The sequence below is a fragment of the Lissotriton helveticus genome, chromosome 3_1, assembly GCF_964261635.1.
Source record: "Lissotriton helveticus chromosome 3_1, aLisHel1.1, whole genome shotgun sequence".
NCBI lineage: Eukaryota > Metazoa > Chordata > Amphibia > Caudata > Salamandridae > Lissotriton > Lissotriton helveticus.
Genome location: NC_136061.1, coordinates 1,823,946,858 through 1,823,972,541, shown reverse-complemented (window position 1 = coordinate 1,823,972,541; position 25,684 = coordinate 1,823,946,858).

Below are 25,684 nucleotides of genomic sequence, written 5' to 3'. Positions count from 1 at the left end.
ATATGGGATAGGGAGCTTTACCGTAAAAGTGAGGGTAGAGAGCTAGACCTCACATATACGGAATTACTTATGGAGTGACATTGCCCAAGCTACACTGCTTAAGAGGCACGACTGCAGGACATCTGAGAAGCCATAACACACCAACACCAACAAAACAAAATAACACACCTGGACACTATTGCATAATACTTTCCATCACAAACTAGAAATATACACCCACTCCCACCCTCCTAACTACATAACTAATACACATCCTAAACCCTCTTTACTGCCAACTTTTCTCTCTTCCTCCACACCTAACACAAATACACAAACACAACAATTGTCATCTCATTTTAATGCCTCTCATCCATTGCACAATTCAGTTCCTTATAACAAGACCCATGTGCTGCACCACCACCCCCAACTTCACACACCTTCCACCTTAAACAGACACAAACAAAATGAACAACAACTCCATGTCTGTTACACTACAAGACTACTCCACAACAAAAACACAGCTCACCAACTCACTCTCAAACACCATCTCCACCACCTACCCTTGCACATGCATACCCATCACAGTGCCTTCTAAGCCTGCTGGACGGGAATTAAATATAGAAGAGCAACACGATTGCTATCTTCATACAGGCAAACTGCATCATGTATCACTTTTGCGTACTCAGGAGTGGGACGAGGCTGTGACTAGGAGTTGTGTCTGTGAGAGGTGTTCCACCTTGGGGAGTTGACTAGACCAACAGCATCAGCGCTGTCAGGCGTGTGGTCCGGATGAGTTTATTTTGTTTCTCTGCTGGCGGTGTGTGTCACGCTGGCAGCTGCAGGAAGCAGAGCATGTCTGCACTATGAAGCAGGAGCATGAAACCACCACACTCCTGCACAGTGCGTGTTCCTGGTCAAAGCTCTGAGCTACAGTCGCTAATACATAATATCATCTCTCACCCACGTGCAAAATGCTCTCAGGTATGTGCATCGCTCTCTGACCAGTGAACAGCAGCTTCATGATTAAACACATGCAGAGCTCCCTACCACGTGCTGTAAGGCTCTAAATTAACCTTTGCCACCATGTGATAGTTTTCTGGTACTTGAGAGTCAGAAGTGCCAGTTGAGGATGTAGGGTTGCAACTAGAGTAAGTGGGTGGAGTCACTGGTAGAAGAGGGTGGAGCCTAGGGAAGTGGGTGTGGCCTCCTAAAAAAATGTGAGCACCTGCACTTCATATTTTACAAATTAAGCACTGGGAGCACCCAGTATAAGTCAAAACAAACCCTTGCAGCCATAGAGTGACGCATAAATTATGCAAAAAAGAAGGAGAGAACTCTGGGTAGTTCCCAGGTTTAGGTGGAAGGCAGCTCATGTATAGAGCACCCTCAACACCAGCGACACTCTAAATCTGCTCACCTCAAATGTCTGCTTTTCTATCAAAGTTTTTAAGCATAGGATTAGCACAGTGCTAACCATGCCGAGATAGAAATGGACAAAGTCTTTTGCCATTTGTACAGCAAAGTCTTTAAGCATAGGATTAGCACAGTGCTATCCACGCCAAGCTGTAAAATGATAAAAGCCATTTACCACTCCAGGCACAATATTCTAGCTTTGGATTGGTAAAATACCATCCAAGCCAACCTGAAATGACACGTGTTTCGCCGTCATTACAGCTCTTCCGAGAGGTTTAGCTTTGTCCAGACACAAGGGAGCACCCAGTATAAGTCAAAACAAACCCTTGCAGGCATAGAGTGACGCATACATTATGCAAAAAAGAAGGAGAGAACTCTGGGTAGTTCCCAAGTTTAGGTGGAAGGCAGCTCCTGTATAAAGCACCCTCAACACCAGCGACACTCTAAATTTGCTCACCTATAAACTTGGGAACTACCCAGTATATATATATATCCAAAGAATGCCTATTCCGTGAAGAACAGGTAGAGGCCACTCGGGGGATAACGTTGGAAGATTGTTAATTAATTGATGACAGCATGTGCATAATGCATTTCTCTCTTTCGACCCTCCTCAGATGCTGCTGTGTTGCAAAGGATAACTCCACCCCCACCTTTGACTGTTCAGAGTCACTGCCATTGGCTGACATCCGCTGACCTGCGGTCACATGTATACAACCCCACTGTAGTTCTGCCACAACTACAGCTCCCTGATTTTGCAAATATACTTTTCATCAAACGAAAAAATATGTCGCACTCTTCTTGGATGTTATAATGATTTATTCAAATCTTCTCTCTTCTCATTCCTACGCGTTTCGACCTTCTTGGTCTTGATCACGGCAATAAACAGAGTCCTATCTTAGTTTCCACTATTTATACTCAGTTTCCACGTTGCCCATTATGAGGCAAGTAAAGGTCATAAAGCTTACCTGTGAAGTAATGACTACCAATGGAAGACTCATGATGTCTTGAATCCTGAATATTAGGTCTGTGATGTAGCATATGGTAAAACACTTTTCCATGTAAAAGCATGGCCCGAACCTTATTTATTGATTGATACTGGATGTTCTGTAGAGTACTGAGTCTATAACTCCATACCTACTCCATGAGTAGGCTTTGAACTGCTCCATTTAGCTACCTCTGATAGTAAAAGTCTCAACAAGGTGTACTTGATGCTCAGCCCGTAGTAGGGTAAAGCCCCAGGGCACCATTGGTAAAAGGTTCTGATTGTTATAATGCGAGCCCATTAACCCCTTTAGATGTAATATATTCCTAATTGCTGCAATTCAAACACCCTATGAGAAGAGGAATGATACAACAAACAGCTAAAAGCATGTGGTAAGAGAGAAATACTGCTCTGTGTGGAGTCAAAACCCAATCTGTATATTTTAAAGAATTGTTAACAAAATAAATGTCACACAGCTCAAGATGTTTGAAGATAGACCTAAACAATCAGGAAGGCTAGGAACTCTTGGCCTGTTTTCAGAAGTGTAAAGATCCATTCTACCATCTGTTCCTATATCTAAGGGGCACACACTGTCCAGATAGCCACCCCCATCTGCATAGGTCTCCTAACTTGCCAAGACCTATACAGGCCTGCCTGGCCATTCTGCCACTCTGGCATTTTCCCAGATGGCTGCAGGCTGGAAGGCTACTTAGGAAGCAGGATAGATGCTCATGACCCAGCTATATCCTAATTCTACATGTAACCTCTTGCAGTTTGGGTCTGGTTTACATTTTTTTGTCTAAGCTGATTTTGGTGACCCGTCTGGCTAAGGACTATCCAACCGGCCAGGGTCAGTACAAACATGTCTCCCCCAACTAAGCTGCTAATTAAGCTTGTGTGCATAGAGCTGTAAGGCCAAAGAGGTAGTGAATATCTTGTACCCTTCTCTGCTGCATCTGAGGAGGGGTGTACTGGGAGGCACTTGAGACTGATGGGACAAGAGTGGGGAACATGGAGGACTTTACTTTCCAGGTCCCTAAATCTGTCACTTTCAACAGTCACTGCAGCACAAATGACCACAGGCCGCTCAGCTCACCGAGCACAAAGTAAAAAAACACTGTAATGCTTATCTTGCTCTATTTGCACTGTAACGGCAAAGCTCTTAGATAAAAAAATAGAGGAATAAACACAGAAAATGAAAGTCAAGTAAGAACTCTGGGATGATAGGGGTCGAGTGAATTGATCCACACACAGATTGAAGTGTGATCCTTGTCCTTTAGGCAATTGCAAGTAAATAATTTATTATGTTTGAAATCATTACATATAACATTGATTTTTCTCAGTCCACCACAACAAATATATAAAAGGAATCTTATGCATACGCTTCACGCCAAGGTTTAAAGGATCATTTGACAAGCAGTATTATTGTGGGAGATGATAAAAGATTTGTAAAAGGCACTTGAAAATGCATGTGGCTGCTAGCGAGAGTCCCAAGATGTTCTGCGTGTTGAGGCACTGGTTTATATGAGCAGGTACTACCTAGACCCCCTCTTACCATGACCACAATCCCTACTAAATGGCCCCTTTTACTTGTGCCAGGATTACAGCCTCCCAACCACCCCTAAGGCGGCAAATCATTTATCACAAGAGGTTTTGGATTAGGGGGTCGTTAAACCCCCGGCCATATTTATTACAATTAATCATCAAAACAATTTTTTATATACATTATTTACACAATATGCAGAAAGTCCATTGCATTGATTATATTGATAGGTACATATGTCATGTTTTCTAACCTTAACATATCTCTAATACATAGACATTCCTTGGAGAACCGGGCCTTATGGGCCGAGCGGCGCAGGGCACGCCTAATATCTCCGGGTTCACCTGCCTTGTCAAACAGAGACACGAGACACTCTGTTAGGTGTAGAAAATCGAGTTTATTAGCTGCAGCTAAGCACAGTTATCCAAGAAGAACAATGGTATATTCTTAGGAGACTGCCTCTTAATTCCGTGGCACACAATCTTTTATAGCACACATATTTACAATGTCTACTCCCAAAACATTCAAAACTGACAAATAGGAAAAGTTTGAAAACAAGCTATCAAGTATCTTGAATACGCCCTTCTCCCCTTCCCTCAAGTTAATCAATGCTAGTGCATGTAATCCAATTTACAGGTGGCAGGACGTATTTGCGTGCCTCAAAGGATAGTTGTATAATAGGAGAATACAAGAAGAGAATAGCGAAGGCCAGTCAAATAAGATAAAGTAAAGGAAGAATGGTGGGACCCAAACAGTCAACTAAGACAAGGATCAATCAGTCTAGACATGGATTAACAAACTCGGCCGGACCCTGACATCGGTTTCATAAACAAGGACCAGGGGTTACTTTTTAACAGAAGAGACGCATAACAGCTGAAAAGGCAAAAACACTATGTTCGCCGTGCTGCCTGAGTAAAGGCAACACAAAATGGCGACTGGACACAAAATGGCGACTGAATACGAAGCGAAGTCTAAAATCACAGAACCTCATCCTATCCGAATATAAACATACGATAATCAAATACGTTTATCTTTCTGCGTATCCCTATTTGAGCCTAAGGCATGGTCAATGACTGGCACCAGATCCTGATCAAAACTAAGCCTGCCCTCCAACAAGACTGCGCATGCGGCCTGTTCACTGGGAGGGTACTTTCCCTCAAGCAACCCTTACGCCCTGTTCAGTATCTCCATAAGGGGCCTTTGCAGTTATGCACCGTTTACTTGCGCCCTTGTGCGCGTGCGGGGTGGCCAACCAGCACACTGGAAAGCGTAGCTCCCCTCCTCCCACACCCTCCCAGCCAACCGACTGTAACGCCCCTGGAGTTCCATGAGAGACCACTTGTCCCTCCCCCTTGGGTGACCCCATTCAAGAATGGCGCCGCCCTCTAAGGACCTTAACTGTAATGCTCCCCAATTATGACCTTACCACTGACCAAGGAATATCACTATTAATACGACAATAAACATTTCCTGTTAAAGAAACAATAACCACCTGAAACAAGGGAAAATAAAACAACAATACACATGATGAACATAACTAAGTCAACCTGAATAGAAAAACCACAACAATACAAACCTTGGAAACCCTGCTTTAGGGGATGGTGGGTGGGTGAAATTTAGATACAGCCTGCTAGCGAGGCTGAGTGAAACCTGCTGCAGGCTGTGGGAGCGGCGAACAAAGAGGCCATCTTCGCCGCTTCCCAGCCTTTTATTTGCCCCAACATTCAGGCCAAGAGCCGGTTCTAACTGGCCGCTGGCGCTTGGGCGACGCGCGCCCCGGAAGTGATTATAATCACTTCCGGGGCACGAACCGGACAAACCAATCCGTAATGAGCGGCACCCACCGTGTCACTATTGCGAGCGACGGGCCTCGCCTTCGAATCGTCATCGAGGCCAGCACGACCGCTACACATGTGGCGTGTCCAATGCCAGCCTTACTAAAAGCTTCTGTACATCGCTTAATTTTGTTTCTCAGAAAAATCTGATTCATGCCTCACAGACTGCAGCCTAGGACACAAAAGTTAAAGCATCAATTTGCGTGGTCCCACAGTCGAAATTTGCTGATTTAGCCAGGATAGCCTAGATTATTTTTGGGGAAAATGCATAAAACTCATGCAAAGAATTTGTAGTCTTACCGGTTTATGTATTGATTCTGGCACAGTGAATGGTCATAGTAGATAGGATGCCATTATATTGAGTGACATGCTGATTGGGAGATGTTATTTTCCCAGATTGAGTTTGCTTCCAAGTCGTGAATTGCATTTGCTAAGTACGTAGGCCACGGGCTCTTGGGAAAGCAGCTGCTTTCAACATTACTATGCATTTTAAGATGGAGAAAAGAGAGTCCTAATGACACACAGATCCTGGGGCCAGATGTACAACCCTTACATTTTGTGAGTCGCAAATTGCGTCACTTTGCGACTCGTCAAATGCAATTTACAACAGTGCCTCAGACTGTGTTAGCGATTCCTAATAGGGTTGCAAGTTGACTGCCTCATTAATTATCATGAGGCTGGTGCTATTTACAACCCCATTAGGAATGGCTAGCACTCCCAGGGATGGTGGCCTGCTGGGGTGAGAAGACTACCATGTCAATGACTGCTTTTTTAATAAATCTGTTCTTTTTTAATGCAATCCGTTTTCCTTTAAGGAAAACTGGATGCTTTTAAGAAAGAAAAACACAACTTTTCAGTTTAATTTTTTAAGGGCAGGTAGTGCACCCATTCACAAAGGAGAAGGGGTGCCCTGAGACCCCTGCCCGTTTGCGAGTGGCTTACCACCTACTTGAAGTAGGTGGTAAACTGCGAGTGATTTGGTACATACCATTTGGACTTGCTAATAGGAAAGGACGCCTTTGGCATGCACCTTCCTAATAACGAGTCGCAAACCCTATTTTGAGAGTCAGTAATTGGTAACCGACTCGCAAAATAGGTTTTGTACATGGGCCTGACCAACTTTGCTATTGCAAACGGGTCGATTCCCTGTTTGCCACCGCAAAAAACAGTCGTACATCTGGCCCTTAAAGAGCTCCACATTAGCAGGTAGAATCTTCTTTAAACTCCAGCCTTCCTAAGTGTCACTGGATAAAGTTACTGTGCTTTGTGAATGATCTCGGATCAAATGACATGCGCTCCCTCAGTCCTGTTGGGATGATGCCATGACAGCATGCCAACTCTGCTGCCTGGTAGTAGAGGTTAGACCAGAAGTATACAACCTTTTCTGTACTGAGAGCTACTTATGTTGAATGAAAGGTATAGAGAACTGCTAATATTATTAGTGTTGTATAATCTCAATGTTGTTACATTAATTCAACCAATCAAAAGCTTTCTAATATACTAAGTTGGGCTGCACACAGGTGAGCTAATCAGAGGTAGCTGAAGAGCTACCGGTTGATGACCCCTGGGACATTGAAGGCTGGAGCACACACTCCTATAGGGATAACAGCAGTGCTTAATTTGAAAATAATAATAATAATAACAATAATAAGAAGAAGAATCAGACCCTTAGTCAGGAGGCGACTTCAGCCTGCACCACCCATTGCCCCTACCAGCACTGCCAATGACTTCACCAATGCAACTACTAGCCACCACACTCTTACAAGTGTGACTATTCAGACTATTCCAGGCCCCCAAAGCTATAAGAATGGCTTCGGTGGCAGGTATTAGTCAGACGCTCCAGGATATTGTGGCATAGATCTTCAAATTTTGTGGAACAAAAGTGAAAAACAATTGGTAACACAAAAATGAAAATTTTGCAGCATTATTGCAACACTTTATTTTACCTGTAATCATTCCTTTCCAGTGCTTAATTTGAGCCGGGGGTTTCCGGTGCTTAGTACCGGCACTTAATTGTCAACACTGGCACTTATGAGAGTCTGCCACATGTTGTCGCTGTTTGTGTAATTTAGAGATGACCAGAACAACAGTTGTTTCTTAATTCAATATACATTAAAAACAACTAATACCTGCCACCCAAGCCATTCTTTTGGTTTGGGGACCTGAAACCGTCTGAATTGTCACACTTGTAGGAGTGTGATGGTTAGTGTCTGTGAAGGTACTGTCGTTTGTAGCGCTGGCAGGGACAACGGGTGGTGCAAGCTGCTGTGGCCTCCTGACCAAGGTCCTGGTACCTATTTGTTTACAAATTAAGGACTGTTTTAGCCTTAAATCAATGCAAACTGTTTTAGCAGAGTCTTTCACTTTGAAATAGGCATGTTTAAAGTGTCTAAGAGGGTCTGTTTGCTATATTCACCTTTGTGGTAACATCCTGGAACATAGGTTGCAAATCATCCTGTTTTCTGCGGCATTGTGCTGACTTGCGGCTTGCGGTTTCAAGCTCCAGAGCCATCTGCCGTAGGACACTCCTTTTGGAAATATAACCAGATTGGTTAAGGAAAATCGTAACTGCTTAGTTAACCAGTCTTTGACAAAGCTCTTGTATGAAACATGCATGACGAGGTACACAACAAACAGGTACAAATGCACCGATAGATCATAACACATGAACAGAGGCCAATGCCATCCATTTTAATGAAGCCCAGCTAACATAAAAGCACACAGCCAATAAGATGGCACCATTTTTTGCTGTCTGATGGAGACCTTCTTTTGCAGCCAATAAGATAAATATTTCAGTCATCTCGCTCCTCAGCTTGCGATCATTTCGCAAATCATGAATTTGCAAAATGCTGGAGGGTCTGGTCATTTCCCTGAATGTTGAAAGGCACACAATGAGATCTATCGTGGTATGCCAGTGGGCGCATATACACAGGACCACTGGAATTATGCGATTGTGCCACATCTTTTGCCGCCTTTGCCACAGGATCCATCATTAGCAGCATAATCTGCAGATTCTAAAAAAGCTCTAGTTCAAACAGTTCAAAAGTTACTACAAATGTGGCTACATGTGTCGCGGTGCAGTAGAAGGTCCTTTGCAAAGCTAAACTGGTCTTCTTTCCGTTACTTATTGCTAAATTTAGATATTAAACAGGTACTAATGAAATGCAACCAATGCCCACAGAGTGTTACCAAGTTTAAAAATGATGAAATAATGAGGTAATACTTTTACAAAATGTGTTGCATTATGATGCATATTTTGTCTTTTCTTGCTGCATAATTTACTCAACCCTGCACCATAATTTGGCCCTCTCCTGCCGCATAATTCCAGTGGCCCTGCATATACATTTTTAGCAAGAGTGATAAGACTGATTATCCCTTAGACACGTCTCAGTTTAGTGAACTGACATAAATCAGCATTACATCCTCCTTGTATTTACCAATCATGTGATATGCTCCCAAAGGGATAATACGGATAGTCATTTTCATTATTTTGCTCAGAATCCTGATTAAATACTTGCACACATTATGCCAGAACACAGCAAGCAATATACATCACTAAATCATGAAAGAGTGATGATTTGCAAAGCTGCACTGAAAATGCTGTTTTTATCACACCTAGAATTGATTATTTGTTTAAACAAACTTGTGTATTTGACCACATTGTTATACAGGTAGTGTAGTATCAGTCAAATGGAATAGCGCTCACTACAATTCTAATACATTCCCATTCCTCACTTATCACCCTAGTGGCCATAAATCCATTAGTGTTCGATTTTGGATCTGCTGTAGGTGCCTGTTATTTTGGTCTTAACCACTCTTCCCACAACAACCCCCCCTCCCAGGCATGTCACTTGGGTCAAATCACTAGCATGCAATATCCTTCCACTCCACTGTGGGTTGTACCTTTGACTGAGTCAGCTTGTCAGGGATCCTCAAACAGTGAGGGCGGCGGTGCGCTGAGCCTGTTGTCCCCCCTCCCTGAGTCCAGGATGATTTACTCAGGTGCATGTAACTTAATCTAATCCTGCCGGGGGTTCCTCTATTGAGTCCTCCTCCCCGTCATCGTCTGGGGCCTTAAGTAACACCATGAAAATTCCCCACGCTCTTGCTGCGTCCAATTCCCTCTCACTTCCCGTCCGCTTAGCTGTTTGCATCCTGATTATTCCCTCACACTTTGCCCACTTAATGAGTTATTTCTTCCATCTGGCTGTGTTTGGACCCTGCTTTGCTTTCAAATGCATGGTAATGTCCCTTTTGGCTAGGAGTAATCCCATGTCTAAACAATTGTTTGTGACTTTATGTTTAGATGTGTGCGGGGACCAATGCCACATGCATTATTTAAAAGATGCCTCCACTTCCCTGTCGGTGACATCTGCCAGCACCGCACTCACCTCCTCCCAGAAGTTACCCAGTAATGGGCAGTCCCAGAACATGTGTCTGAAATATGCACCTTCTTTATTGCACTGCGGACAAGCCGCAGAGTGGGTCGTGAAGTATTTATTGAATTTCTCCGGAGTAAGGTAAGCTGTATGTAAAATGTAAAAATTGGAATCTGGCATTTCTTGTGCTCTCCAAGCCCTCTCCACCAGCTCTCCCCACGTTTTCTCTGGGATATCCTCTCCAAGATCTGCCTCCCGCTTTAGGCGCAACTCTGAAAGGAGGGTAACGTTTCCCCGTAATGCGCCTGTACAGACAGGTGACCGCCTTAAATTTACCTGTCGCCATCACCACATACTGGCAACCCAATGACGTCAGTGGTTCAGTGAATCCCCCTTCTCAGTGCTTTCATATGGCCGCAGTGAGGGCGGAGTGCAACAAGAAGTCCCCCGTGGGTAAGGTGTAGCGGTCCTGCAGGTTCATGGGATCATGGGATCATGGCTCCTTCCTCGTATGAGTCTCCCATTGTCATCAACCCTTGTTTCGCTCAATCCGTCAATTGCTGCCAACTACCCCCATGCGGTAAGGCCTCGCATATAGGTAACAGGATTTCTGGAGTGTGCCACCAGGTAGTAGGCCTCGAAGTTGGGCATCGCCCACCCTCCTTCAACTCTCAGTCGCAGTAATACCTTAAGTGCCCCCCTCCTCCTGCCCGTTCCCCATATAAACGCCGTGATCATTGATCTGAGTTGGGTAAAGTAACGTGTCGGTATCCAGATTGGTAAGGTTATAAAGTAGTATAATAATCTTGGTAGGGTCACCATTTTCAGTAAAGCTACCCGGCCGGCCACCGATAGCGGCAAACTGCTCCAAAAGTCAAAATTGATTTTTGTACCTCTGACGGCTCTCCCTATATTGCCCTCCAGAATGTCTGTCTGAGTGTGATATATTTGGGTGTCCAGATATGTAAGGCATCTATCTTCCCATCTCACTCCCTCAATTTCTCGTGAGCCTCTCCTGCCTTCTTCCGTCGGGAATAAACAAGATTTTGCCCAATTTACCTACAGTCCCACCACCCCACCCAAGGCCCAGGGTCGTAGTAGCACCCCGAAGTTCCTCCCCCGAGTCTGCCAAAAACAGCAAGAGGTCATCTGCATACAAAGCAATGTGGTGGGTCAGTCCATCTACATTAAGGCCCTGCTAGGGTTGCCCTGTCCTAGCTCTAATGGCAAGTGGCTCCATCGCCAGGGTGAACAGTAGGGAGAGAAGGGACACCCCTGTCTTGTTCCCCACCCCACGATACAGGCATCAGATATTAGCCCACCGGTTTTTACTCTAGCAGTGGAGACGTAGTATAAGAGAGCAATCCATTCCACAAACTTGTCTCCCAGCCCAAACTTTCTCCATCACATGGAACAAATAAGGCCATTCCAGGCTATCAAATGCCTTTTCTGTGTCCACCGCAAAGATCATCACCATGGCTTAGCTACAGGAGTCTGCCTCCAGTACTCGCAGGAGGCGTCGGACATTAATCGCTGTGTTTCTGGTGGGAATAAACCCTGATTGGTCCCTATGAATTAGTGTTGTCATGTGCCGAAGTAGCTGAGTAGCTAGTAGACGACTCAGGATGTTGTAGTCTAAGTTGAGCATGGAAAGTGGGCGATACGCCGCTTTGTCCCATGGCAGTTTCCCCGGTTTAAGCAAAGGTATGATAATCGCCTCTCGGGTCGAGATGGGCAGGTGCCACATTTGTCTTGCCTCATTATAGAGCTGTACCAGCCTGGGAGCTAAGAGATCAATATATTTAAGGTAAAATTCTTCCGGTAGGCCATCTGTACCTGGGGTTTTGTTTCTTGCCATACTCTTAATGGCCCCTCTCACTTCCTCAACTTCCACATCTCAACCCAGTGTGACTGCTAGTTCCTCTTCTAAGGCTGGTAGTTCCTCTTCCCCCATGAATTCATCCATATCCTCTTCTGCTAGAATCACCCTGCTTCTGTACAACCCAGTCTAGTATTCTAGAAACAAATCCTTTATGCCCTGTTGGTCATATTGAACTTCATCATTCTGCCCTATAGTCTCTAGTATGGCCATACCTCTCCAGGCCGGGTTAGCCAACCAAGCCAGTAGGGCCCCCGATTTATCCCTCTCTGAGTGAGCCCGAGCTATGTATTGCTTGTAGTCACAGCAATAAAGGCGATCCACCTGCACTGCTACCATTTCCCTAACCTCCAAGAGCTCCCCCTGCTTACCAGCGTTCTCCAGCCTCTCCTGTTCTAGTTCCCACAAACACTGATCCCCTCTCTGCACATCCTGGAGGAGTACCTTCCACGTTCCCGTAATTTCTGATATGCAACGCCCCCTGATGACTGTTTTAAACGCACCCCACTCTATTAGTGAGTTTGTTGCCGTGCAAGCTTTTTTGTGGAAATATTGGTCCATAGCCGTCCTTATTGTTTCATAGAACACCTGATCTTCTAAGACCTCAGGCTTCAAGCGCCAAGTGGGAACTCTGGGCCGCGCTTGTGACCAATGTAAGCTTATAAACTCAGGATTGTGGTCCGATATCGTCCAAGTGAGATATTCACTGCTGCGTACTCCTTCATGCATATCAGGGGAGCACAATATGGCGTCTAGCTGAACATGTAGTTCATGTATTGTAAAGAAGAAGGAGTAATCCCGAGCCCCGGGGTGTTGGGCTCTCTAAGAGAACACCAATTCCCATCTCTGTTACCAGTTCCGCCGTGCCTCTGCTGTTTTATGTGTGGGCGCATCAGGGAGTGGAGGATGGGAACGGTAGAGGGCAACATCCGGTGCACAGTTAAAGTCACTTCCTAATAGAACAGATCCTGTGAGTAGGGTGCTCCCGCCCTCACCCAGATCAAGACCCCTCTTGCAAATGCCGAGTAGTTGGTGTAGTATACTTGTCCTCTCTAACTGCGCTGTAAAGCTGCCCCCTCCTTTGCCATTATGTAGGTCTCCTGAAGAAGTACAATCTGGACCCCCCTGCGGACCAAGTATGCATGGATTTTATGATGCCTTATCATTGTGTGCATCCACCTTACATTCCAGAGAAACCTTGTTCTTATTAAGCTCCACCCTCGTGACATGCCTACCCCAACATAACAGTCCCCAAACCAAATAGTACCCCCAACTCCCCCTCCTCGGGACAGGTACTGGTAAACTAGTTCCCATTCAAATGTTAGCAAAATACACAAACATCCACTAGTAGTTATAGCGGTGATCAGCGAGCAGCTCCAGTTCCAGGTCCCCGACTCACCGCTCCCCCCAATACCTGTACCAATTTGTTCATCCCGGACCAGCCATCTGAAGTCTCTTGCTGTCATAATGCAGCCAGCAGGGTCCATTACTCGCCCCTTCGAGTCAGAGCTATATCAAGTTCCAGGAGTTTGTCATTTGGAAAGCCAGGCCCCTACCATCAAACAATATCATCCGCCGCCTGGGGAGTGATCCTCGGGAGCTCCGTCTCCGAGGTATCATTGTCGCTAGGAGCTGGCGAACCTTCCAATCATTTCACTTGTACTTGAAGTGGGGCTAGAGTCTTTTTGGCTATGCCGTGCTACCACCTGTAGCGCTCTGCTCCATTCCAAACTGAGCTCCCTAGGAGATGGAGCCCTGGCCCTAGATTATTGCTACAAGGGTTCTGTTGAGGGGAGTGCATTGGAGAATTGCGACGTTCAGGAGGTCGCTGTGTGTCCAGCCAATCCTAGTCCTCTTGGGGTGTGGTGAATCATGGGCCCGCAGGGTCAGCCACTCTGAGCCACGCAGGAAAGTGCATTGCGTATGGTAGTTGTAACTGGCGGAGTTTCTTTTTAACAGTCAAGAAGGATGCTCTGTTGCGCTGTACTTCCCTGGTGAAATCTAGAAAAATCATAACTGTGCTATTATCAATTTTCAATCCCCATTTTTGGTGGGCTTGCTGTAAAATATAGTCTCTGTCTCTAAAATGCATTAGCCGTGCCACTATCGGTCTAGGAGGGGCCCTGGGTCTAGGCGGTGGAGCTGGAACTCTATGAGCCCTTTCCAGAGAATAAAAGGAAGACAACCCTTTAGGGCCTATCTCTGCTCGAAGCCAGTCTTCCAGAAAACGGACCATGTTCGGGCACTTCAACTACCCGAATATTATTTCTAGGGGATCTTCCCTCATTGTCTTCAGCCCGAACCTCTAGCGCTTGGACTTTTGCTTCCAATGCGGAGAGTGTCTTCTGTATCGCAATCATCTGCACTGGGAGGCCACCCAGTCCCTTCTCAGTGGTTAGCATCCGGTCTTTGAGCTTCCGGTGGTCATCTTTTAATAGGCTTAAATCTGTGCCTATCGTGTCTATTTTCCCCTCCAGAACCTCCCTGGAGGCCGTGATCGCTTGCATGATGTCCGTCAGCATTGGCTTATTTATTTATTTATTTATTTTAAAGGTTTTACATAGCGCTGGCTAGACCCGGATGTATCAGAGCTCTTTACATGAGTATCAGATCATAGTTACAGATTACATTGTTACAAAAGTTACACAGTTATTAGAGCATGGCAACATAGTTACTTTTAAGGTACAGATAAACAATAAGCACAAATACGTAAGGGGAAAAGCAGGCAGGGGGAAAGATTCAGGAGAGGGGGAAGGAGCTGAGGAAGTAGACAAGTAATGAAGGTGGGAAAGAGGAGAGGAGGGTGAAGGATACCGCATGGAAAGAGGAGGGGAAGGGTGACGGGGACACAAACCGGTAGACGAGTCAAAGCAATGTCCAAAGTCCAGTAAGCTGTGATCGCAGGGGAAGTGGTATCCCTTCCCTATCTCAATTGCGGGAGGCTCCCTTTACGCAATGGACTCTCTCAGAGGGGTCTCTGAGACTCCAAGGCCTACATACTGGATCCTTCCCCAAAAAGGGGAGAGGGAGTGCAAGGGGTGCTATACCATACCTCAGCTGTGAGTGGCTCCCTTGGCGCAGTGGACTCTCTCAGCGGGATCGCTAAGACTCCAGAGTATAAATATTGGATCTTTCCCCAACAAGAGGAGAAGGAGTGCTTAGTCAAAGGGTACAAAGAACAAGGGACTAGGCAGACTAGCAAGCAAGATGAGAGATTCAGGGGAAAGGGTATAGGAGCTAGGGGCTAGGGAGGTAGACAAAGAGAGAAAGAGTACTAAATGGGAACAAATGTAATTAATGAGTTATTATATAGCGCTGGCTAGACCCGAAGGAATCAGAGCGCCTAACATGAGGAAAAATAATATTGCAATTTACATCAGTTAAAAGTTACATAAGTATCACGAAAAGCATTTAAAGAACATAGGGGACAAGGTGAATGGAGCAAGGAAGGGTAAGGGGATGGGGTAAAGGGGTAGGAGGAAGATAGGACGCAGAGACGAGGGGAAAATCTGCTCAAGGTCCGGCTGGGTAGGTGACGGCAGGGGGGGGAGTCCACAACCCATCTCCTCTTTAGCTTTATGGTAGCTACACTGGGCATCAGCCAAATCGCTAAGTCTCCACAGTCTGGGGTAAGTTCCGCAGGTTCCAAGTCCTGATGTGTAGGCAGGTTAGGGGATAGGTTCAAGGTCTGGTCAATGTCCAATTGTTGTCCCAGGGAAGTAAAACAACGTGTAGGGGGCCACTATGGAAGCCATCTTGGGGTCAGGCAGGGCACTGGTACACTGGTGGCCATCCTAAGGTCAAGCATCTGGCAGTTAAAGACAATATCCAGGCTAGCGGCCGCCATAGAATAACAAATCCCGTGTGCACACACCATCACATGCACAGACATACACAAGCACACACAAATGTGAGCAAACACTCTCATATGCGCACTGATGCACACACAAGCACATAGACAGAAAACATCCAAGAGCACAAGCACAGATAAAATCCCATGCACTAATACAAAAACACCCAAATAAATGCACACGCAAACATCATGCACAGACATGCACAAGCACACACAAATGCGCTCACACTCTCATACACGCAGACTTGCACACACACACACACACAATCACACATAAAGAAGCTATCAAAAACACAGGCACACATACTATCACATGCTCCAGAACCAAAATACCCAAGGACGTACACATGCACACACACCATCACATGCACAGACATGCACAAGCATACACAAATGTGCGCACACACTCTCATACGCGAACAGAGGGCGCATACAACCACACATACAGAAACATCTACACGCACAAGCAAACGTACAATCCCTTGCTCTAATACAAAGAAACTCAAATACATGGACACACCATCACACGCACAGACATAAGCCCACATACAGAAACATCTGCTTTCACAAACACAAGCACACATAGAATCACATGCTCTAATACAAAAACACCCAAATAGATGTCCACACCATCATACGCACAGACATGCACAAGCACACACAAATGTGAATATAGTCTTTCATACACGCACAGGCGCACACACACACGTGCGTCAGCACACACCCCCTCATATACGCACAGACGCACACACAAAAGCACTCCCATGACAAATTTCTCCAGGACTGCCGCAGCATTGATGGCAAACAATGGCAGGTTTGGACAGACTAATGAAAGAAGGCTAGTGGTACAGTTAGAAATCGGTAGAGGCCAATAAGATGGTGGGCCCAGAGTAAGAGTCACAGCAACCTTGGCATAAAATGGCGGCCCCCAGATTAACAGAAAATGCAAGCCAAAGAACAGCTCCAAACTCCCCCACAACCAGAAAGATCATCAGTTTAACAGGTAAGAGCGGGTGTTAAAAGATGGGGGCTATCGCTGGAGTGCTCCCCAGTTAAGCGGACATCGTGACAGTCGCAGGAGAATCCTGTGCGGCGGGCGCTCCTCACCTATTGTTGCCCCACCAGCCTCTCTCTGTATCAGCCGCTTAGCCACAATGTCACCGATAACAGAGGGCCGCACCTCTTTGGCATGCAGTTACTGGCAGCAAGGTGGGCAGTGCATCGCTTTCCGCCCAGCTAGGATCGATTAGGGCGTTATGCAGTTCACGCCCGTGGGGGCCTCTATAATGCTTCCCCTCTTCCGGGGTAAATGGGCGTTGCAGCAGGAGGGTCTCTAAGCCGGGGAAATCGCGTCTCGGGGCAGCCGCTCTCCACCATGCCCGCGCGGCCCGCCCCGGTCGCTCTCACCTCTGGCTCCAGTGGTGATGGATCGGCATCTGCTCAGCGCCGGAGCAGTGAGGGCCGTACTTGCACAGCGGCTGTAGGCTGGCGCAGCTTCGTAGCCAGCGAGGAGGCAGCTATCTTCTCCGCCTAGCAGAAGCTGAACGCCATCTTGCGTTGCTGCTGTGGCGGGTATGCATGGCCGTCTACAGCCAATCCGTCGAACCTCACGGGTGCCAATGGTCCCTTCCAGCTGGGACAATCCACCGGGGTCACACTGACCACAGAGCACGGGTCGCAAGAGGTCCCCGCGCCGCAGAGCCAGTCACTCAATCACATCGCACTGCGCATTCTCCAGGGGCCACAAGGGATGTGGGGGAGTGGAGAGCCCATGGGCATCCACTCACTGCTGCCAGGGTACCTCCGTTACCTGTCTGTCAGGCACACCGGTCCAGCAGCCCCTCCGTAATGGACCCAGCAGGCGCCGATCGCCTGTCCCAAAATGGCGGTCCGGGTGCTCAGTGTCCAGCAGGTCAGAGGTTGTGGGTATCGGCAGCTGGGATCTCGGGGCACAGCACACCTGGCCCTCAGGTGTGAAGGGGGAGATGGTTCCGCGCACCGTGTAACCGAGGCGCCTCTGTTCCGCCGTGACTTTCAAGGGGAGTAGCGTCTTTACCCGCTTCTAGCACTTCTTCTTCGTCATCAGTCTGGGTCCCTGGAGCATCAGTACTGAGGACATTCAAATCCCCTTTTCTTTTGGGTTCTCCCCATTCTCCTGGGCAAGTCCTGGCTGCGCTCTTCTATCACCGGCTGCTTCAGTAATACTAAGGGCTGTTCTGTTCTGTTCTATTGCAGCTGCTTGTTTTTCTCAGCTTATGTCCGGACTTCTTTGGGCCAATCCTGTCGTTGAGGCCTCAGCGATCTCTTCAGACATCCATCTGCTCTCAGGTGCCTGTTTCAACCATTATGGGCAGTACCCAGAGTTAGCCCTGTATTACATATTCAGGGTTTTTGCCATGGAGAAGTTTCTTACATGAGATGGGGTTCAATGGATCGCTACCACACGTGCCTCGTGTATGCCACTCGATAGGCGTACTCTTTTGCAGGGTCCTATGCATGGGCATGCCCTGTGCGTGCAGCCGCCACCCTCTCTTCCAGAAGTCACTTTTAGCCCTGTGCAGCCATGTGAATTGCAGTTGTTTGTCTGCAGTTGTTTGTCTCGCTCAGTTTATGCACTGGACGCCTCACTGTTCTTAGTTCTTGCCGCTAGTGAGGCTATTAGGGTATGTGTCGGCTATTGAGGCCGTTGCTGATTAGTGCAGTCTGCAGCAACTGTGTATACCTCACAGTGGGGTGGGCACCATCATGATACCAGCTCTGTTGTATTGGCAGAGTCCATTTTCAGAGTTTGGGGCCTAGGCCAGAATAAAATTGGGACTTCGCTCTCCCGAGGCTTCTCTGTTCCTCCACTGTGCCCAGCGCTCTCTTACAAAGTGAGGTGATCTATTCCTGCAGGTCCCCATCCCTGTCTGGCGGCCTGTCCCGGCTATAGTGGGCCCCCTACAATGCAGGTGCTGCCCTGTCTCCTCGTCCAGCGACCTGCACCAATGCTAATGCAGAGGTAAGGGGATTCCCCATGGGTGCTCTAGGCACTCTGTGTGTGTTGCTAGGCTCCCGGTTCCCCTCAATCACTCCCTTTTCTCTAGGCCCCTCTGTGATGTGAGATGCGCCCCGCCGCCAGGCCTTGTCTTCTCAGCTGCAGGATCTGTCAGCCCCTCATGTCGCTCTATGGCACGGGCACCATTTTGGCTCCTTCTTCTGCCGTAGTGCGCTCGTTCTAGAGCATGATCGCCACATACGCCGCTGAGGTCTTTGGCCCTTTGCACTCACTTGTAGCATCTCAAGTTCCTTTGCCAGGTGAAATGTGTGCCATTGCCGGCCCTCATCTCCTCACCAGCAGTCTGCGGCGGTTATTTAATTCACTTTACGGCACGGGCACCATCTTGTCGCTGTCACCGCTGCACTTCACAACTCCAGTGTCAGTGGTTTTCCGTTGTTTTATGGCAATATGGAGCCTGCCTCCGCCAGCCCCGGGTGTCTAGGGCCCCCGGTCTGCATACCTGTGCCCCCAGCTGTATCCAGAAGTCAGGATAATTAGCTACAGGGGAAGCGGCGGTCAAAGCTCCTCAGCCCGCATCTGTTCGCATCGGCTGCAAGCCCTAGAATTGATGACTGAACTTTATGACTTCCATGCTTGCAGTTGGTTATGTGGTCTTTTTTTCTTTTATTTATATCCCACTCTCCTTTCCCAGAAAGGATATTGGAAGATGTTTTTGGGGCTCAAGAGAGTGAGGCCAGCTATCTGCCCCTTTACTCTTGTGCCGCTCGTCTCTACTCTCTCTTGCAGCCCCTTTCTCCTTTGAGGGCTGCCCATTGCCACATGTGAGAGTCTGGCCAATTTCTATTGTGCTGCCTCCGTTGTCCATCGCGCAATAACTCACTGTCCACAAATTCTTTATTAGCAAGAAAGGCCACTTTATTAAGCAGGTGAAAATTAAATATTCGTTTTTCCAAAACATCTTGTCATTTATCAGATAAAGCAAATCCCCAAACTTGATTTAGCCTGCCTACAAAACTTAAACCCCAACAAAGTTACCCCAACCAAACCCAGAAAGGAACTAACTCCTGTTGAGATCCCCCTCATGTCCTTCCACTGTGTACCCCTCCTCCCCCCTTTGAGGATGGTCAAACCCGCTCCAGGCTGCCCACTCCCCAGATAATCCGCCTACCAAATCTAACAACTAAGTAAAGCATGTCTTATAGGGACAAGTAGTGGAAGACAGCCCTGGAAAACCAAAGCTGGCTATCCCCAGGACTGACCCCAGGACCCATGAACGGTAAAAAAAAGAGGGAAGGCTGGGTGGGACAAAAAGCAAATGCCTCCGCCTCCCACTGGCACAGTGTCTTTCCTGCCCCGCAGGCCCCCTATAAATAAACTTCCCCGCACCGTGCACCACTCTAACCCGACTTGATCCCCTTCACCTGGTGGCCTGTTCCATGCGCAAATGAACCCAAGGGATGACCGGCTCGCGCCCAGCTTCCCCTGTGTCCCCCCTCGGGCGATAACTCACAGTCCACAAATTCTTTATTAGCAAGAAATGCCACTTTATTAAGAAAGGTGAAAATTAAATATTCTTTTTTCCAAAACATCTTGTCATTTATCAGATAAAGCAAATCCCCAAACTTGATTTAGCCTACCTACAAAACCTAAACCCCAACAAAGTTACCCCAACCAAACCCAGAAAGGAACTAACTCCCGTTAAGATCCCCCTCATGTCCTTCCGCTGTGTACCCTACCTCCCCCCTTTGAGGATGGACAAACCCACTTCAGGCTGCCCACCCCCCAGAAAATCCGCCAACCAGGAAAACAGAACAGAGTTTTCCTGCCCCACCAAGGAGAACCTTCACCTGCCAGAGCACCATATCTGTTCTTTCCAAATCTGTTCAATCAAATCCCGTAACTCCAATAAATAAAATACTTGCCCCATTCGAGAAAGGTGGATCTCATCCGCACGAAAAAGATGTCCCTCAGTAATCTGTATATTGGGATGAGATAAAACAGTAATCCCCTTACCCCCGCAGAAGAGACTAATAGCTCTATTAAGTTTCCTTCTCGCCTTCTCCAAAGCTGCTTGGCTTCTTACTCCTCTCCAATGCAGCCACGGTATGAATTCTGTCCACACCACCGTGGTGCACACCCACTTTTCTTTGATGACAGACAGATCCAGTTTCATCAAATTGATCAGAGTCAGGCCAGATAAGTCTACAAGATCGTTCTCTCCTAGGTGAATGACCAGCAAGTCCGGAGGGCCCCCCTTGGAAAACATCGAGGACAAGACGGGAACAAACCCTCCCAATGCATTCCCCCCTTCCCATTCCATATCACCTCATGGTTAACACTTGTGAGTCCCAGCAATCTCCCACAAATTTGTTGCTCAGCATAGACTGCAGCCCATTTAAAGAAGGAGTGTCCAACTATCCAAGTTGTCCTCTTTAAGTGTGTAAGCCTGTCAATCGTACCTAGATAGAGAAACAAAGATTAACAAGGGAAAAAGAAGCGCTGGAATCATTTCCTCACATACTTTTCGCAAACATTTGGACCTCCACCTGCGTATTTCTGACCAAGACCAGCCCAATCTTGCAGCTTCCGTTGGCACTCCAATGCAAAAGGAGTGTGTTCCAAAATGCAGCTGATTCTCACCCAAACTAAGGAGCACCTTCCTCAATACTGCAAACAACTGAGCAACTAAAATCTGCCTCCCTTGAGCATGACAAAATATGTACCCAGGTGTGAAAAAAGAAGAAGCCTGGAAAACCTCCCATTCCCTGACAGGACAACAAATCTCCATACCACTCTTATTCAAGAAAACCCATTTCCCCCTGCCCAATTGATCAGTCTTAGAAGCCCTCAACCAAATCCGCAGCCTGTGGCCTTCAACAAAAACTTTATTACTGTGTATGCCTACCCCATTCCTCAAACCTAGTAACACAGAGGCCCTAAATGCCCCAAAAAACAACCACAAAAAACATAACCTAAACTTGCCACACTCAAATTCATCATAGCAGCAAGATGACAACTGCAACAGCATCCTTTGCAGCAACTCAAAAGACACCGGCTTTCGCAACTGTTTGCCACCAGCCTGTTCCCTACCCGACCCCTTAAGAACCTTCCTTACTAAGACCCCCCTCACCGGATCCTTACCCCACCGTAACTGCCCATAAAAAGAAAGGCCGGACAATTTGCCAGAAATAGTAGTGTGAGAAAGACCTTTATCTATAAGGTGCAAAACGATATTCAACAAAAACTGTTCCTCATCAACCAACCTCCCAGGTGAGTATAACCTGTTACCATAACTCAAGAACTCGTTCCAGGCTTGTTGATAGCTTCTTCTGGTTGATTCTGCCACAGATTGCTCTACCAACTGGACAGGTCTCATTCCCCCATGCCCAAACGCACTGAGGGATCTGAGTCTTGTTGGGTTCTGCCCCAGGAGCCAGCCTACGGAATTCCTCCCACTGAAAACGAGACAGAGCGTCTGCTATACAATTATTTACACCAGGAATATGGCTCACTATAAAAATAATGTTCACTGTAAACACTTGAGCATGAAAGCACGTAACAGCCGCAACACTCGCAAAACCCTGGCCTTCTGCTTGTTAATCAACTCTACCACCGCTAAGTTGTCAACATGGAACAAAACTGTTCTATTCTGGAATTCCTCGCCCCAAACATACAATGCCACCCGTAAAAAGCTCTAGAAAGGCTATGCTGCACCCCTGCTGCCGCCAATGTAATGGCCAACACTCTGCGCACCACCGCCCTTCCCAGAATATGCCAAAGCCTTTAGCACCAGAAGCATCAGATATGCCAAATCATATCTTCGTCCGCAAAAAATAGATACGACATTAAAGTCCTTAAGAAAGGTGAGTCATATGTACAGATCCGCTCTCATCGCTGTGGAGATGCGCACACAATGGTTTGGGAGATAGGCCCCAGACAATGACATTCCAAGCCTCCTACAGAATGTTCTCCCAGCTCTAACCACCCTACACGCAAAATTCAGGTATCCCAGCAATTTCTGCACCTTCCTTAGTTCTAGCTTACGCTCCTCCAACACTGAGGACAAGAAGGCTGAAATGTCCTGTACTTTCTCCGCTGGCAATCTCGCCACCATTTCCAAAGTGTCTATTTCGATCCCCAAAAAGGTCCGAGTGGTACTAGGACCCTCAGTTTTGTCATGTGCCAAGGGCACACCAAGCTCCCGAGTCATGTCTTGGAAAATGTGTAACGATTTGAGACACTGCCCTGAATTCTGAACACCAATGAACAAAAAATCGTCCAGATCGTGAAAAATAAGCTCATGGCCACTAACGTAGGTAAAATGCCACTGTAAGAAAGTGCTGAATGTTTCAAAGAGCACACAGGATACCGAACACCCCATGGGCAGAACTTTATCCACATAGAACGCTCCCTGGAAATGCATACCCAGCAGACCAAAGTCATAAGGATGGATGGGTAAAAGCCTAAATGCAGACTGTTTATCACTTTTGGCCAATTGAGCTGCTCTGCCCGCCAATCTCACCAACCTCAATGCATCATCCACAGACGCGTAAGACACACTAGAATCTTCAGGTGCTATGAGGTCATTAATCGAGGAGCCTTCCGGCCAAGACAAGTGATGTATCAATCGGAACTCCCCAGCCTTCTTTTTGGGCACCACGCCCAGAGGAGACACATTCAAGTCAGGCATTGGACAATTGACAAAAGGACCAGCAACCCTGCCTGCTGCGACTTCAGCCCATAACTTCTGCTGAACAATCTGAGGGAGCTCTTTAGCGGACTTCAAGTTGTCCGACCACCGACTCTGATGTGGGCCCTGGTAGCCGAACTTAAAACCATCTTTGAAACCCAAGAACAATCTATTGGCAGCTTCAGTGTCAGGATACACAGTCAGCCACTGCTCCAATACCTCCAACCTAATGGGTGTATGAGCCCTTTGGGACAAACTGAAGGGACGGGCCTCTCCCCCTCTGCCCCCGTCCCTGATCTGCAAATCTCTGGCCTGGGAAACATTGCGTGAGGGGATGTCGACCTCCACACTGGGAGCACTCATGCTTGTATCTGCAGAACTGCCTACTGCAAAAACCCCTGTTGTAATTCCAACAGGCCCCAAAAACTGCTGTATGACCCCTGCCGCTAAACCCCACCCCAGTCTGGGCGGGGCGATACTGAAAAGGCCGGTAAGATACTGGCAACCCACTTGCAGTGTGAGTAGGAGAAGGCGGTTGAGAAGACGACATCCACTGCAGCCATAACTCAGAGTCCACATCACCCCAGGGTCTATCGTTAAAAACATTCATGCGAGCTCGAAATTCCTCATCATATGAGAGCCAAGCATAACCCCCAAAATAGCTCTGAGCTTTTCTGATAATATCCATATACTTAAACATGGCAACTGCTCGGTCCTGGTGTTTTTCACAATATATACTAGCGTATATAAGAAAAGCAGACGTCCAGTTCTCAATCATTTTAGGGACCCTAGGACGTCTGGCTAACTCCCATTCCTCCTCCTTTGACCCTTCCTTGGCCTAAATGTCACAATGTAACAATTTAAAAACATCAACAGATTTGTGCCGCCAAATTCTGCTTAGTCTTGTCTGTCAAATGAGAGCCTAAAGGCATCCCAATCCCCATGTAAGGCAATTTCTTGTGTATATTTTTATCCTCTTCCACTGCTTCCTTCTTGTCTGGTTCCCCCTCCTTAGTTCTCTTCCCAATCTGTTCTGCAACACCACCCTCCCGCACCTCTTCCCGAGAATGTCCTTGTTGCCCCGTCCCATCCAGAACTTGATCCCAGACCTTGTCCCCTCCAATACCAATGGACCTAGTAGATTTTTGTGAAGGACCCTCCTTGCTGCCAAACAGACCACCATCCGGCCTTACCTTGTGGCAGCTGCAAAGCTCTCGCGTGAAAATCCAGAGGGTCATCATGTTGTGCAGAGGTAGCTGAGGATGCTTGCCCAATTGCTCGGTCCGCACTTGACGCCTGCAAAAGACTAAACACACTGGATTTCCCTGAGACACCCCTCTTCTCCATCACTGGAGCCAATAAATTTTTTCCAGAAACCCCACCATCCCCATCTCTCACTTCACCCTCTTCCAAATCATCGCTGTCTGCGTCAAATATCAATTGTTTTCCACCATCAACATAATCCCCACTTCCCCCGGGCAGTTCCTCATCACCAACCCCACCATCATAAAACTGCCATTGCAAGTCATTCGGAACAGGTGTGTTGTCCGTAGTGGCAAGGAAATCTGCTCCAGATCTCCTGCCCCTTAGCATCCCCCCCTGACTGAGCTGCAGCGTGCTCAGCCCGCAACTTCCTCTTGTCAGCTGTCGTTTTTGTAGACAAAACTGGGATCATGCCCTTCAAGCCGCTCAAACCTGACTTCTCTGCACCCAAAAACCCTGGCGCAACCCCCACTGTGCCGCCATCCCCCACATGAACAGTGGGCCCTGTCTCTATCTGTGACTGTGTTCCTAAAGGGAACTGTACAGCTTCTCCAAGTCCCCTAACACCAGACTGTAACACCCCATCTGTACAGGTGGGTGCCTGCCCTGACGCCACCGAAGAGGGGAACATATGCCCACATTGCTGTGCAAGCCTACCCCCATGCCCAACCACGGGGGCCTCCTGGGTCACAGCTGCAGCATTTAAATAGGGCAAAGGATAAGCTGGGCTCAGTATAAAAGGCTGCCCATGCACATTAAACCAATGGGCACCCCCGGACCACTTAGCCCCAGTTTGCGTGCCACACTGCTCACCCTGACGCTCCTGCATACTGTCCACAGCGGTCACTGGCACTTCAGCGCTCCTCC